The following is a 16,109-nucleotide window of genomic DNA, read 5'->3' as shown; positions in this document are numbered from 1 at the left end:
GCAGCTCTCCAAGCACGCATCTTCTATAACTCCCCTTTTTGGGCTGGGTGCCCCTTCTCTCTAGCTTCTCAGGAGACAGGTTCCATCTCAAATATCACTTCCTCAAAGAAGAAGGAAAGGCCTGGCCTCTCGTGTTTTCTGAAGTTCCTTCCCTGTCCACCCATGAGCACATGGTTTCATTATCTTCTGAAAAATTCTCACTATTTAAAATTATCTAATATATGTTTGATTATTTGTTCTAGGTGCCTTTCTTGCTGGGATGTGAGCAAAGACCCCCTTTCTCTTGTTCATTGTTTAACTGGTTGCCCAGGGCAAGGTCAGAGGTAGAACTTTGTCTTAATTTGCTTGTGTTGCTATAAAACAGACCTCTACACTGAGTACTGTAGAAAAACAAGGGGGTTGGGGTAGGGGTGGGGAATATTTAGCTAATAGAGATTCAGAAGAGATGCCAGCCTTGCTAATAAAAACCCACTGGCATAGTAATGATCCAATCCCAGCAGAGCTAGAGCTCCCTCTAGAGGAGACATAATTGATTCATGAGGGAGGAACCCCAATGGCTTAATTATCTCCCACCAGGTACCATGAGCTTTAGACAGAACCACACTGCATGACCTTTGAGGGACAAACCATATTCAAGCTATAGCATACTCAGTAAATATTTGAAAAATAAAAGAAGGACTGAATGTAACATCAATGATTACTTCATCTGTTCTGGGTCCTTACTCAGGAGTTCTGAAGCATTCTGAGCTTCTCTAGTTTAATTCCTTCCTTCAAAGGACCAGCTATGTGGTGCCATCACTAAGCCACACCTTGAAATATACTACAGAGCAATAGTAACAAAAACAGCATGGTATTGGCACCAAAACAGACTGGTAGGCCAATGGTACAGAATAGAGGACACAGAGACTAACCCACAAAATTCCAATTATTTTACATTAGACAAAGGTGCCAAAGACATGCATTGGATAAAAGATAGCATCTTCAACAAATGGTGCTGGGAAAACTGGAAATCCATATGCAACAAAATTAAACCTGCATTCTGGGAGCTAATTTTTACCCCTCATACATCAGATAGAGCACTAATCTCAAGGGTATATAAAGAACTCAAAAAACTAAACACACACACACACACACAAAAAAAAAAAAAAAAAACAAACCAATCAATAAATGGGCCAAGGACCTGAACAGACGTTTCTCAGAAGAGGATATACAATCAATCAATAAATATATGAAAAATGTTCATCATCTCTAGCAATTAGAGAAATGCAAATCAATACTACTCTAAGATTTCATCTTACTCCTGTCAGAATAGCAGCTATTATGAAGAAAATCAATAATAAGTGTTGGTGAGGATGTAGGGGAAAAGGCACACTCATACACTGCCGGTGGGACTGCAAATTGGTGCAGCCAATATGGAAAGCAGTACAGAGATTCCTTGGAAAATTGGGAATGGAACCACCATTTGACCCAGCTATCCCTCTCCTCAGTATATACCCAAAGGACTTAAAATCAGCATACTACAGGGACACAGCCACATCAATGTTTATAGCAGCATAATTCACAATAGCTAAACTGTGGAACCAACCTAGATGACCTTCAATAGATAAATGGATAAAAAAAAATGTGGCATATATACACAATGGAATATTACTCAGCAATAAAAGAGAATAAAATCATGGCATTTGTGGGTAAATGGATGGTGTTGGAGAAGATAATGCTAAGTGAATTTAGCCAATCCCCCCAAAAATGCTGAATGTTTTCTCTGATATAAGGAGTCTGATTCATAGTGGGGTAGGGAAGGGGAGCATAGGAGAAATAGAGGAACTCTAGATAGGACAGAGGTGTTGGAGGGGAAGGGAGGGGGCAGGGGGTTAGAAATGATGGTGGAATATGATGAACATCATTATCCAAAGTACATGTATGGAGACAAAATTAGTGTGAATATACTTTATATACAACCAGAGATATGAAAAAAATGTGCTCTATATGTGTAATATGAATTGTAATGTATTTTGCTGTCATATATAAAAAAGTCAATAAAAATAAAATAAATAAATATTTCTGATTTTTTTTTTTCTTAAAGGACCTGCTATGTATCCAAACCCTTACCAGGGCCTGTCACTATTGCATATGGATTTTCACTCTTAGAAACCTGATGTTTTTCTTCAGTGTAGCAGGAATTATAGTCGTTTAGCTAAAACCCATATTGTTTTGGAATCCATAAATTCACTGTCTTTATGTCCCATGTGTCTGAGTGGCTGAAGACTTTAAGGACCATAGAAGATAGACAAAGCCTGAAATCAATTTCTCTCTGGCCTGAGGCTGAATCAGGATGAGCTGGGATTACTATCTGTGCCCTCCCAGTTCCTGCTGGCCTTGAACTCTATTTCTCTATCTTTAGGATATTTGACCTTGGCATTGGTGTCTGGATGAGATTCAGTGAGAAGAAATTAGGCCAGAAGAAAACATAACCTAATAAACCATAAGACAATAATTTTGGTATCCTGTTATAAATTGTGGAATATTATGGTAAATTATATTTTATGTATGTTTTGGTTAGTTCTGTTACTTTAGGTTTTGATATATCATATTATGTAATGATATGTGTTGTTTTAGATATGTGCTGTCCTCTAAAATCTCACACGTGAGAAACACAATGACATTCAGAGATCAAATGTTTGGATTATGAGAGCACTAAACTAAATCCACTGATATGGATTAATTGGGTGGTAACTGTAGGCAAAGAGGTCATTGGGGAAATGATCTTTGGGTATATGTTTTGTTCTTGATGAACTCAGCTCTCTCTCAGCTTCCTGGCTCTCATGTTCTGAGATGCTTTTCTCTGCCATCATGTTCTATATCACCTCGGGCCCAGAGCTACAGAGCCATCTGACCATGAACTAAACCTCTGAAACTGTGAGCCAAAACAAACTTTTTCTCTTTTATATTACTCTTCAGTTCTTTTGGTCACAGAGATAAGAAAAACTTGACTAAAACAATATGCTATTGTATATTATGCTACAGTATTTATGGCAGATTTAGTATTTTATGATTTGGTGAGGCAAAGCATGTTATGCTGTTACTGCATGTTGTATGGCACAACATGTTATCACACATTATGTTACCTTGTGTTGTTTCATGCCATACTGTGGTATCATGTGCCATGTGTCTTTGCACATAATATTATGACATGTTATTGTGTGGCATAATATGATATGACATGTTATTTTGTTAAAATTTGGCAGCTTTTGACACACTACAGTATGTGATCTTACATTATCATGTGATTTTTATGTCATACAATACATGCAATCATGCAGTGTGATATTATGGTGGTGTGGGATGTACTGTCATATGTCATGACACATAGTATATTGTGATCTTATGAAATATAATATGATATAATGTGCTTTAATGTGTCACAGGGTATATTATGTCTGATATATTATATTATGATTGACCATGGTATGTAATGATATGGTATAGGATGGTATGGTATGTCATTGTTTCATATGATATGCTATTATATGGTATGTTATAGCCTGTGTTCATAAGATAAAAATGTTCCCATTTTGACATGTTAATGTAAGCTATATTATGGTGCACTGTGACATGCTATACCACATTATTATGTGATATGTTGCATCATATTTATGGAATGCTATGGCATAAAATATCACGTTATTGTATATTATGGACAATATATCATGGTATTGTTTGTTATAAGTGGTATTATTTTATAAGTTTTATGGTGTCTTACTTTATGATATAATGTGATATGTTGTGTGACACCTTATGTTATGGCATTGCAGGTAATATTGCTATATGTCATATCATGTTATGACACCAAGCACAATGTCATTTTTTGACATGTTATCCTGTAGCATGTATTGGAATCCCATATTATGGAATGTTAAAGCATGGCATATCATTATATTGTGTATGTCAACACATGTTTGTGGTATATTATTGCATGTTGACACATGTTCTTTGTTTCATGGTACTATATTAGTCCATGTGGTGGCATATTATTTTATGATTTGCTGTGGTATAATATGTTATTGCATGGTATGACATACTATGTTGTGATATTCATGACTTGATTTAATGTATTTTTATAATAATTATGAGATATAGGGGGTGGGGCGGGGAGTGTGGGGAAAAATAATTATGAGATACAATATTCCATAAAAGATAATAACATATTACAACAGGCAACTTTATTTTGTGGCAGGGTATGTATTATGAATTGAAAATTATAGTATGTGGTGCTTCTATATGTAATGACATAATATCTTAACATGTGTAGTTGCATGTCATATGACAGTTGTGTTATTGTAAGTCATCCTATGTTATTGAATGTTTTCCTTATTGTGTGTCAGAACATGTTATTGTGTGTTAATGAGAAGTGAATCATAACACACCATACTGTAAAAAACTGTAATATAAGGCAACCTGTGTAACATAAAAAAGCCAAGATAAATTATCAAAAATATAGCCTAAGTATGCTAAAACACAAAATAACATATTATACTGCATAGTATCGTAAAATAGCATACCACATTATGCCATAAAACACAGTTAGTCCATAACATACCAAAGTCAATTATTAAATGATGCACCCACATTATAATCAGCTTAATATGCCATACGTGTGATAACACTCCACACACAATGAAATATACCATAACACATCCTGACATTCAATAACATAGCACACAACACAATATGCAATAAAAAAGCACATGGTATTCAAGTTATGACACACTATGTGTTATAGTATGTGACATTTTGATTTATCATAGCATAATACAATATGAACTGACATGCAATATATCATAGCATATGATAACACATCATATGAAATGTTTATCTCACAATCATGTAACATGCTATGAGGTGACACAAAAATTGCATATTTTATCGTAACATGTTACAACATGAAGACCTACAAAATAATAACAGAATATTTCACAACATGCAATGGACACACAAAGTGATATTACATTTCACTACATACAATAAAGCCACACTAGATCATGTCATAATATGCCACAATATGCAATAAATTTTGTGTGGTGACATAGCAACATCTCATGGTATGTGCTAACATATAAATACCATTACATGTGAAAACATCTGTTGACTTAGCAGAACATGAACTACACCATAATGAATAATGACACATGATTATACTCACCACAACAGACATACAGTGATGCACCATGGTACTCTATGTTGTCATACATGGGTATTGTACAAAGAGCAATAACATTCCTCATGATTATATCATTTCCATGTAATTATGTTTCAAGCCAGAACATATGATAACACACAAAGTCACAGCAGACTTGCCACACAATAAAATAACCCAAAATAATATGTGATAACCTATTACATAGCACACCATGAGATATCATGATATAACATATCATACACAATATGCCATGACATACCATAATAGGCCAAAACATAGTTTGCAATGTCTTTACATAAGATAGGACACAATATCATGAACATCCTATATCACATGATAAAATATAATTACAAAAGATATTATACCATGCATAACATTGCATATCATAATATCCATATCAAACAGCAACATATCATACCCAACAACATCAAACACATAATGCTATAAACATGTGACACACTATAACATAAAACAATAGGCAATATTCTGGAACACATCATAACACACTATATATTATGGCATGCGCTAACATATGTTACTTTAAAATGTCTATAAATATGCAATAACCAATATGTTATGCCTCATTGTAATTCCATATAACATATAATGTCATTTCATGACATGCCTTTGTATTGCATACCACTTAATAACTTACCAAAAGAAAATAGGCAAAAAAGAAATGTGATTACATACCATATATTATAATATATTTTAACATAGAACAGTATGTGAAAACATGCCATAAAATGCCATTAAATTACATGCAATAACATAATACCATATAACAAACCATGTCATATGATATATCATCCTACATTATACAACATATTGTAACATTTGATAACATATCACAAAATACAGCATGCCATACCTGGTATGCTTTGAGGAAACACCATAACATACATCCTGTCATAATGCAACACAATATATATTCTGTCATGTCATAACTTGAGTATTTATGACTTAACTTTCATTTATGATTAGATGACAATTCTACAGATAGAGCATCAAGATACTGACAATCCTGTTAAAGAGTATGGTCAAAGATAACATGACTGAGTCTGTGCATGAACTAGAGGGAAAACATCTTTCTCACAAGCCGGCTTACTCTTTTGTTTAGTTTTTGTTGTTTATTTGTTTTTCTTGGCACTGGGGATTGAACCCAGGGTACCACTAAGCTACGACCCAGGCCCTTTATTTATTTACAACTTCAGCTTTTGGGTTTTTTTTTTGTTTTGTTTTTTGTTGTTGTTTGTTTGTTTTGTTTTTTAAATTGTTTAGGCAGGGTCTCAGCAAATTGCTTAGGGCCTTGCTAAGATGCTGAGGTTGGCCTTGAACTTGGCAATCCTTCTGCCCCTGCCTCTCCAGTTATAGGGATTACACATGTAAGCCATCATGTCCAGCTCTTTAATATTTTTTAAATGTAGAAATCAACCCATTTTTATGTAAGAAACAATGATAAAACTATGTTTGTAAATGAAGTATGATATTTTGTATCATCAAAATTCATGAGCCAAACTGATTGAACTAGACTCTAAAAATTCACTTTGAACACAATTTTGGACCTAGGGGAGAATTAAAGGGTTCAAAAAGCAGAAGTTTCAAAAAACTAAAAAAAAAATTGAGAAGAAAGAAAAAACTCTTGGAATATCTGGAATCATATTTTTGAATGATTGTATATTTTGGCAAAGATCATGTCTGTCTTAGACATTGACATGTATAGAGGGGAAAGCCAGAAAAGTGTGTTGGAGAGATATCACATGACTCAGCCTGAAAACTTTTGAGGTCAGGGAGACATTATAAGTACCAGTGAAAACAGGACTCCCCAAAATTTAATTAAAGTAGTGGTGAAGGGAAATGATTTTTCTGCAGTTGATGTAAGGACCCCTCTGAAGATGTATCTATTTACAAAGGCACAGTTTGCAAAAGAAAAAGAAAAACAGGTCTACTTTAAGGCAGCAGAAGAAAGACCATTTTCCTCTCCACTGCTACTTGTCTCTCAGAAGTCCCTTGCTCTTCCCTTCTGTGCACTAAGATGTATGAAATGATGATAAGAGGAGATCTCAGCTCATCTGGAGACTTTAAAGGCATTTATAGATTCTGGAAAGAAAATGGCACTTTTGGAGGCAGGTGCTCCTATTTTGAGTGAAATCACTTAAGCTAGGAGTTGGCAAACGTTTCCTGGAATGAGCCAGAGAGTAAATATTTTAGGTTGCCCATGGCCATATGGTTCTGCTGCAGCTCTGCAACTCTGCCATTACAGGATGAGTGCACCCATAGATAATATGCAAACAAATGGGTAAGGCTGTGATCCAATAAACATTTTATCTACAGAAACAGGTGGAGGGCCATATTTGGCCTGCAGGCCTTGTTGCCAATTGCTGCCTTCAACTACTGAAGAATCTTTACTAAGAATCTTTAAAAAAAAAAAAAAAAAAAGCAGAATCTTCAATGCAAAGTTTACTAGCTCTATCACTTAAGAAGCTTCAGTCAGGGCATCAAGTTCATATTAAATAAATAAATAACCATTTGTGATTTTACTTAAGGAATTAGATTTAGCTTACAATGTAACAATGGAGATTAAGGGAGATTAAGATTTCATGCTTACTAAATGTATAAAAATGTGTTGTTTACATAACTTGAGAGAATAGTCCACAGACTTCCAATATCTGAACCCCAAATTTTAGGACTAGAGAAATGAGATAAAATAATACTTATGTGACTCAGTTTGCTATCTTCATCTGGCAAGAAATTAAGATACAAATTTGGCAATTTTCTAGTCAATCTGTTAGGATGTAAGAATTTTGTCTCCAAACTTGCTGAGAGCTTTTAGGTCATGTCTGAAATTTTAGAAGCTTCCTTAAGGCAAATAAAAATACTTAAAAGTCCAAGAAGCTGAATCATGGGGTATAATTGCAACTTTTAAAAGTTTATTTATTATTCTTCTAATCATACCCTTGGATTTAACTATCACAGTACAAGAAGCATATAGCACCAAAGTATCAGGTTTAAGATATTGTAGATAAGAAAAGGAAAAATTTGAAAATCAAGTGATTATTTGCAATGTAAAAAAAAAAAATGCAAAAATCTGGCACAAGTATTCAACATGTTGTAACCAGTATGCAGTTTTGGAGACGAATAGGCAAGACAATGTTTCAGTGGAATTGGAATAAGAATTTCATAAATGCCATGAAATTGAGTCCCATCTTCAGGAGCTGCTTAGATTTTTAATTTAAAAATAATGATTTATGAGACAATGGGCATAATCAAGGAGGCACTGGCATTATTAGATCATAATGGAAAGGAATCCGAGCTAGCTTGTGAGCAAGTGAGTTAGGACATACCATTGTAAGACTGTTATATACTCAATGAAGGATTTATAAAAAGACAGATTTTTTTTAAGAAATCTGAAAATTGGAGGATGAAAGCTGTCTTCCTTAAGCACTGAGAATAAAGCTTTTTGGCTTTAAAATTCACAGTCTGCTGGTTTGTATGATAGAAGCATCCATTAATCCATATATCCACTATTAAGGAAAAAAATCCCAAGATTTACAAAGATACATTAAAGTATTTTTTTTTGTTTTGTTTGTAAGTTCTATTTTCCCACTGTGAATGTTGGAACATGGGTGGTCCCCTAAGAAAAACATGATGCTAAGAATATAAAAAATAATTATCCTCTCATTAGGGTTTGAAGAAAGAAAGGAAAAAGCAGCAGAATTTTCTTTTTCTCAGTTAAATTCATACAGCTTTTCATGTTCACCCAGAGCCTATAGAATTGCTTCAATTAGTCACTGAGTTCTAACACTAAACCTCTTGCCAACTGTCTAAAACACACATAGGCAACCCACACAGCCCCAGAGCAGCTGCACATACTTTTGAATTATGCACTGTGGCTATAAAGTCTCTGGCTTTTTGTTTTCTATAGCAACCTGAGTGAAGATGAAAAAGTACATTTTTATAACACATATCATGATGTGAATAATGTTTATTCTGTAGCCCGTGCATCAGAAAAGCTGTATTTTTTTTTCTGTGACAGATAGCATATAATGTAAATTAACTGTGGAGTAACAAATTTGAAAAGCTTTTATAGAAACTTCTAATTACTACTTATAGTTCCCTTGTTTTATCTAAACTGGCTACTTCAAAGATTCCAGTGAGCATGGGGCACACATGGGTGACTAACAGCAGATACAGAAATCAATGCCATCAAGGTAGCTTTTATCAACAATGCTCTTTCTGTTCATTCCTCAGGCAGACAGTGAGAAAGGGCATTTTCAAAAACTGCCTTGAAACTATTCTTCTTAGGGAGAACTTCTCAGCCTTGTTGCTATTCTTCAGCACATAATATAAATATTTTTTTTAAATGAACAGATACACCCAGCTTGTCATACAGAATTGAAGTTCATGAGAATTTACAGCACACTTGGAGTCATATAATTGATAAATTTAATGAATCTACCTATTGGCAAAACATTACACAAAAGTGATCTTTGACCTCAAAGGGAACATTCTCACCCATAGCCGGCACAAGAGACAGAAGTTGGGTTCCCCTGCGTGATGGCATAGGCTGGCTAAGAAATACAGTGAAAAATCACATAACACAGAAAATAGTTTTAAAAAGTGAGGGCAGGATGGCTTTTCCATCCAGCTTCCACTCTGGAAAGAAAGAGTGAAAGCCCCTGTTTGCTTTATGTATATGGGGGAATGTGAAAGGCTTTCTACAGAATTTTCTTAGCCAATTAAGTAGGAGGTAGGCTGTCTGGTTCCCAAAGGGTCACAGCCAATTCTGGAGCTGTAAGATCAATTTTCCTAGCCAAAGGAAGACTGAAGTCACATGCACTGTGTAATCCATTAAGTGGGAGGGACCACAGTATAGCATGCAATGCCAGACCCAAATCTCCTTGGCTCAAGGCCAAGTGAAGTTGCTAAATAGCTCAGGAGGGGCTTCCCACGGATCATAATTCTTTCTTTGGTATGACTCCATTTTTGAAAAATGACAAAGTGGCATGAATTTGATTCACTCATATCTATTGAACATCTACCATCTGTCAGCTATCAGCTAGTCTAGGGAACTCAAAACTCCATGCCTGGTCTCTAGATGTCTGTGATCTTGCAAAGGACCGAAAAAATGACATAACAGCACTATTAGATGGGAAAGAGCATAAATGACCTGAGTTCCAACTGGTATGGTATTGAAGGAGGGAGATTAAGATTTCAAGTGGTTCTGAGGGGAAGACATCTGGGACAAGGTGTAAAATGACTTGATTTAAAAAAAAAAAAAACACTGGCAGAAATATAGTTTTTATAAGCCTGGAAATCAGCCAGAATTATTATTTGGACAGTTATTGGATGGTATTATATTGAGTTAAAACTAAAAGAAAAAGAATAATTATTGTTTTCCTGATGCCTACAGTTTAGCTGAGAGAGAAAGCATCTATTTTGCAAGATGAGATATGTTTACACATAGTTTGTATAATGATGAGAACTTGGATTTTGAAGTATAACAATCGTTCCTGCCCTATTTAACTCATAGAGATTTTGTGAGTATAAAGGACACACTTCAGATTGCTTTATAAAATCTTAAAAGTTTAAAGAACTGTCAGTATTCTTGCATGGCTTAGATGCCTAAGTACCGCTTGTCTTCAAGTATCGCACAATTTGCTTCCCAGCAACCCAAATGGCTGCATTGGAAAGCAGAGACAATACTGGTCATTTGGATTTAACCAGCAGTGACAAAATACTGTCAATGATAGCCGCCTGTTTGGAAGATAAAATGACATCATATTGCACCACACTCAGCCCAGTTTTCACAGCTGACAAGCAAAAAGTGTAGTTAAAAAGTTGCTGTCATTGACAGACAACTGAGTGTGCATGCAGCTGTCTTTGCTACTCAGGTGAAGAGCCTTGGTTTTGTCTGCATCAATGACGAGGGAGAGGCTGGTGGGAACTGTAGCACTGGAGCAGAAGAAACCCAAGGAGAAGCAGTAAAACTAATGGTCATGAATCCCCTGCTGGTGTTGACTGTAGGCTTGGGCATTGACTTGAGCCACTATGGGTGGTCATTTGTGTTCTCTAGTACCCTGCTTTTTTTCCCCATTAAGATGAGTCCAGAAGTAAACAGGACTGATCAGTCAGCCCTCTGGAATTTGGGGGTCTCAATAGGGAAGGATTATGTCAGGTACAGGGTTCTTCTTGAGCAATTCAGTCAGTTCTATTTACCCACTTCACCTAACACCCATTTTTCTTTAACAATATATCATTTTTACCTTTTACATATGAATTATATTAAATAATGACTATGTCCTTTTCATCTCTGAAAAGTGGATAAGAATTGTATTCGATATCCTGGATTCTTTGCATCATTTCCGTGTCTTCTCTTGTTCCAGACTCTTTTAAGTATCATATCTGCATTCTTTTTTAACATCTACAGTATGCTTTGCTCAGTTTCCTAGATATTCCTATTTCTGTCATTGGACAGATACATACAATATTGTTATCTGACCATTGAATCATGTCTCTAAAATCAATAATTATATTGATCACTCACATGTATTATAACTAACCTCTTTATTGACCATCATCATGGCCTGGGAAAGGAATCAGAGTATGAGAACTGTATATGTCTCATTTTTGTAGATCATTCAAGACTCTGGTAGATTCTGAGTCCTTGGAAAAATAGCAATGTTTCCCTGTGTGTTACCATCTCTCTCAAATCTTTAGGCAGAACTTATCCAAATTTATGCATTAGTGTCCCAAGAGGATGAACAAAAATGCCATTGAGATGGGCACACATAACCCATTTACCCAGTGTGTAATCTGAAGCCTGCTGAATATCACTTCAAACTTTAACCCACCAGTTTTATCCCAAGTTTAAAATGACTCAGAGACATTCATGTAAGTAGAAAGTCCAATTATTTCATTAGATTGTGCATAGCAGAAGGTCTCTAAGTCCTAACAAAATTTTTTCTATTTGTACATGGTAAAAGATTTTGCAATTTCCTACTTTATGTGATCGAGTTTATATTTTAAATATTAAAGGATTAAGGAGCTTTAAAAAATAGTGTTGAGGGTTGACCTGCATAGATAAATAAAAGTGTTAATCTGAGAGAAGAAAGTATGAATTTGAAATGAGATAATTAGAAGTGAAGATGTAATGGCACAAATTAGTAGATAAGGATGGAAGTTTTAGGTCCTGCCGTGGGCAGAGACCTGATAAGTTTGCTATTCTATCTCATTGATCAAGTTGGTGCCGACAGAGTGTGTGTTCTTAGTGGAAACAGTAGGAAGTCTGTTAGTAATGTGCTGCAAAATAGAAAAGCAAACCAGCACTTTGCTTGATACAATATAATAGAGCCAATGACCAATGAACCATGACAGTAGAAACTGCATTTTTTAATTAATTAATGAATGAATTGCATGCCCTTTAAGTGACCCTGGTGTCTTTGATATTACTTTTATCGCTCTTTACATCCAAGCTCTTGATGGCTTTCACACAGTTTTATAATGAGCATTGGTCTGCATTGCTTAATTTGCACACAGAGACAGCAGTCTTTGCAGCAAAGGAATATGGGAAACAGTTTCTAATTTCTGATGTGGCTTTTCTTGCATGATGTCCTAGGAGTGGACTGGAGAATATAATTTCTCTAGATTAACTGTAATAATGCTTCTGTATCTATTACTTTGAAATGTCAAATGCAACTTATTCTATCTAGTATGGACATGGGATATGTTTGGTGTTATAAAATTAATATAGTTCATGTTGAAGAGAGTAACAAATTATTTTAAAATACTACCACTATACTTAAAAAAAAGTAGTCTCTCTTCCTAGCAACTTCTTTTTTTGGTCATAATGGTATACAATTGATTTTTTTTATTTACATTTTATTTTTTTAAAAGCTTGACAAGTGCTTTTCAAAAAAAAAATACTTAAATGTATCTCAAGAGGTTTGAATACTCTGGCTGTACCCAAGAACTTTGTGACTCTCATACAAGTAAAAATCTCAACTAAATTTGGATGGTTGCTTTATTATTCTGTTTTCAGTGACTTAGATCAGATTGCTGAAATGTTATCCCAATATAACCACTGGGAGGGAAAAAAATTCTGCCTTCCCTGTTTGATTCAATAGTGGTGAAAAGGCATCATCTCTGTTCGAGGTCTGGCCTATTATTTCCTACCCCAGGTAACTAGTCTTATAAAGATAGCACAGATGGCAGGTTCTACCTGGTTTCCTGCATCTGACAGTGAAGCTGAAAAAAATGAGAAAATATCTGTGAAGTGTTTTGAGATCCCCAGATGAAAAGAAATCTGTAAGTGAAAGATATCATTGTTATTATAAATGGAAACATCACAGATGCCTAGGAGGTGATTCTAGAATCCAGATAATTTCCCAAAACCTTGCAGTAACCTTTTTCTCCTACCACCCAGGACCAAACAGAAACAAAGAGAAACCACTAAAGAGGGCATAGGGAAAATACTTAAAAACTTTTTTTTCTTTGTATATTATATTATTACAGAAACCAATAGATGTCCTCAATTGGCTGTGTACTTGGACACTTCCTTTGTCAATTTGTTCAGTATGTCCCATGCTATACAGTCAACATAGAGTATGGGATGAATTTGGGGAGCAGTCAATTTCTGATAGCAGAGATATAATATCACAAAGTATTTACCAAGAATATACCTGGAGCTTTATTAAATTATCATGCAATTAAAAGTCAGCTTGTTCTTCATTTAAACTGCCACTTTCCGCAGCACATGAGGTGGGTTCCTATAAGTTAAAGGAATTCTAATATTTTATGGGACACTTCAAAACACTGATAAACCTCAGCATGAAGAGATGCAAGTTTCATTAACCATTCATCATACTTGAATTAATTCTCAAAAGAAGACATCGCTCTTTCTGGTGGCCAAACATTTAGTTGGATAACATAGTAAATAGATTTTTACATCAATGTAACCCTCTTCCATTTTTTTTTTCATTTTGCAGAAAGTATGCAGCACCTTTTGCAAAACTTGTTCTGGAAAATGCCAGGCTTACAGTAGAAACCAGATTCAGTCGCGCTTCAAAGATTCACACTCGGTGGTAAAAGCAGAAGGACAACTTGTTAGATTTATTCTGCATTTAAATGAAGAGAAAGTAAGGGAAGGAAAGGTAGATGGTGGTGAAAGATCATTCAGTAATGAAACCTAGCTACATTTTTTTTTATTCCCCCTGACATTGATTACTACATACCATAGGGAAGGAGGGATCATGAAGTATTTCTTAACTGTGTTTCAAGGTACTTGTGACTAAGGGCAATGTATTTCAACTGGAAGCACTTAAAACAGTCCAAATTTCAAGTCACCCTAGAAAATATCAGGGGGAAACAAATGGCTGCAGCAGAAATTTGCAATTCAAATTGCAGCCAGAAATTCTCTCTCTTGTGCAGCAAACTGTTTGCCTTCATTCAGAAAGAAAAAGGGAAAAAGTCCATACAGAGCGAGTTAGAAACAGGTGTTAATTGTTACATCACATGACTGTTGTTTTTCATGTAATTTTGTCCATGTTTCTCAAGGTGGAGTTAATGTTTAAATATTTTAGATTTATTAATAATTTCCTAGACCTTTCTCAGATTCTTTTGCAGTTGTGGCTGTTAAGAAACTCTGTGTAATAAAATGTTTTGTTAACATTTACCGGGAATTGTTTCTTTTCATCTTTTCTACACTCATAATTGGGCCTGCAGTTAAAAAGAACAGGAATAACAATACTGTGAAATATCCTCTTGGAATCATATTTTTTCTCTTCAGATAAGTTTTAAGATTTGCATTATTTTCCATCAAAGCATAAAGAAAGTGTGACCTATTGATAATGATGATGATGATGCTGTTCCCCACTCAACTGAATAAGTGATGGTTTCCTGAAAGATACAGAGAGATGAATATGAAGTAGGGGGAAATCTCGAGGATTTGCATTACTGTTCCAGAAAGAAAGAAAGAGAGAGAGAGAGAGAGAGAGAGAGAGAGAGAGAGAGAAAGAGAGAGAGAAAGAAAGAAAGAAAGAAAGAAAGAAAGAAAGAAAGAAAGAAAGAAAGAAAGAAAGAAAGAAAGGCAGGGTACCCTGGAATTCTGTACAGAAGCTGGAATTTATTTTCCAGGATCTTCCAGGATTCATCCTGTGATGAAAATCGATTTGTCGGGTAGAAAGAAACTTTGGCAGAGAGGAAAATAAATGCTATAGAGAAGATGAAAAGATGATCTGTCTCCATAACTCTAAAAGGAGTTTGAAAACTGAAGATCAAGAAAATTGATTATTATGGAACATATATTGTACTGAACACAGAATTGTATGATTACCTTTCTGAATTAACAGGTTGCTTTGGGATTATGTAGACTGAAGCTGAGTAGATTATATGCAAAAAAGTCATGCCTCACTTTTCTCCTAAGGCTAATATAAAGTTATATGTGCTAAAGTTAAAAGGGCTATGTGCCTCTGTGTGTGCACACACACACACATACACACACACACAAGTGCACATAGAGGCACATAGCCCTTTCCACTGGAATATAATTTGTGGTTTGAGTAATGACTAAAAAGTTTGGAAACAGCAACTAATTACATCTTTGTTTTCCCTATGGTTGGGTTCCAGTGAAAACGCATCAAGCATAGAACTCACGAATATTTCATCTATGTTCCCTTAGATTTTAACCCATGTTTATATATATTATTCTCCCTATTTCTTCCCACCACCACCACCACACTTATTATTTTGTATTTATTGCTCCAAAGGAGGGATAGGGTATAGAAAATGTGTACAGTCCTTCTGTCTTTGGTTTCTAAAAGCCTGTAAATCCTGCAGAATAGCCTTGAGCTTAGAAAAAGAATACAGAGAATCTTGCCATCTTAGACGATATATATATATATATATATATATA

This window comes from Marmota marmota, unplaced genomic scaffold, assembly GCF_001458135.2.
Source record: "Marmota marmota marmota unplaced genomic scaffold, marMar, whole genome shotgun sequence".
Taxonomy (NCBI): domain Eukaryota; kingdom Metazoa; phylum Chordata; class Mammalia; order Rodentia; family Sciuridae; genus Marmota; species Marmota marmota.
This window is presented reverse-complemented; position numbering follows the sequence as displayed.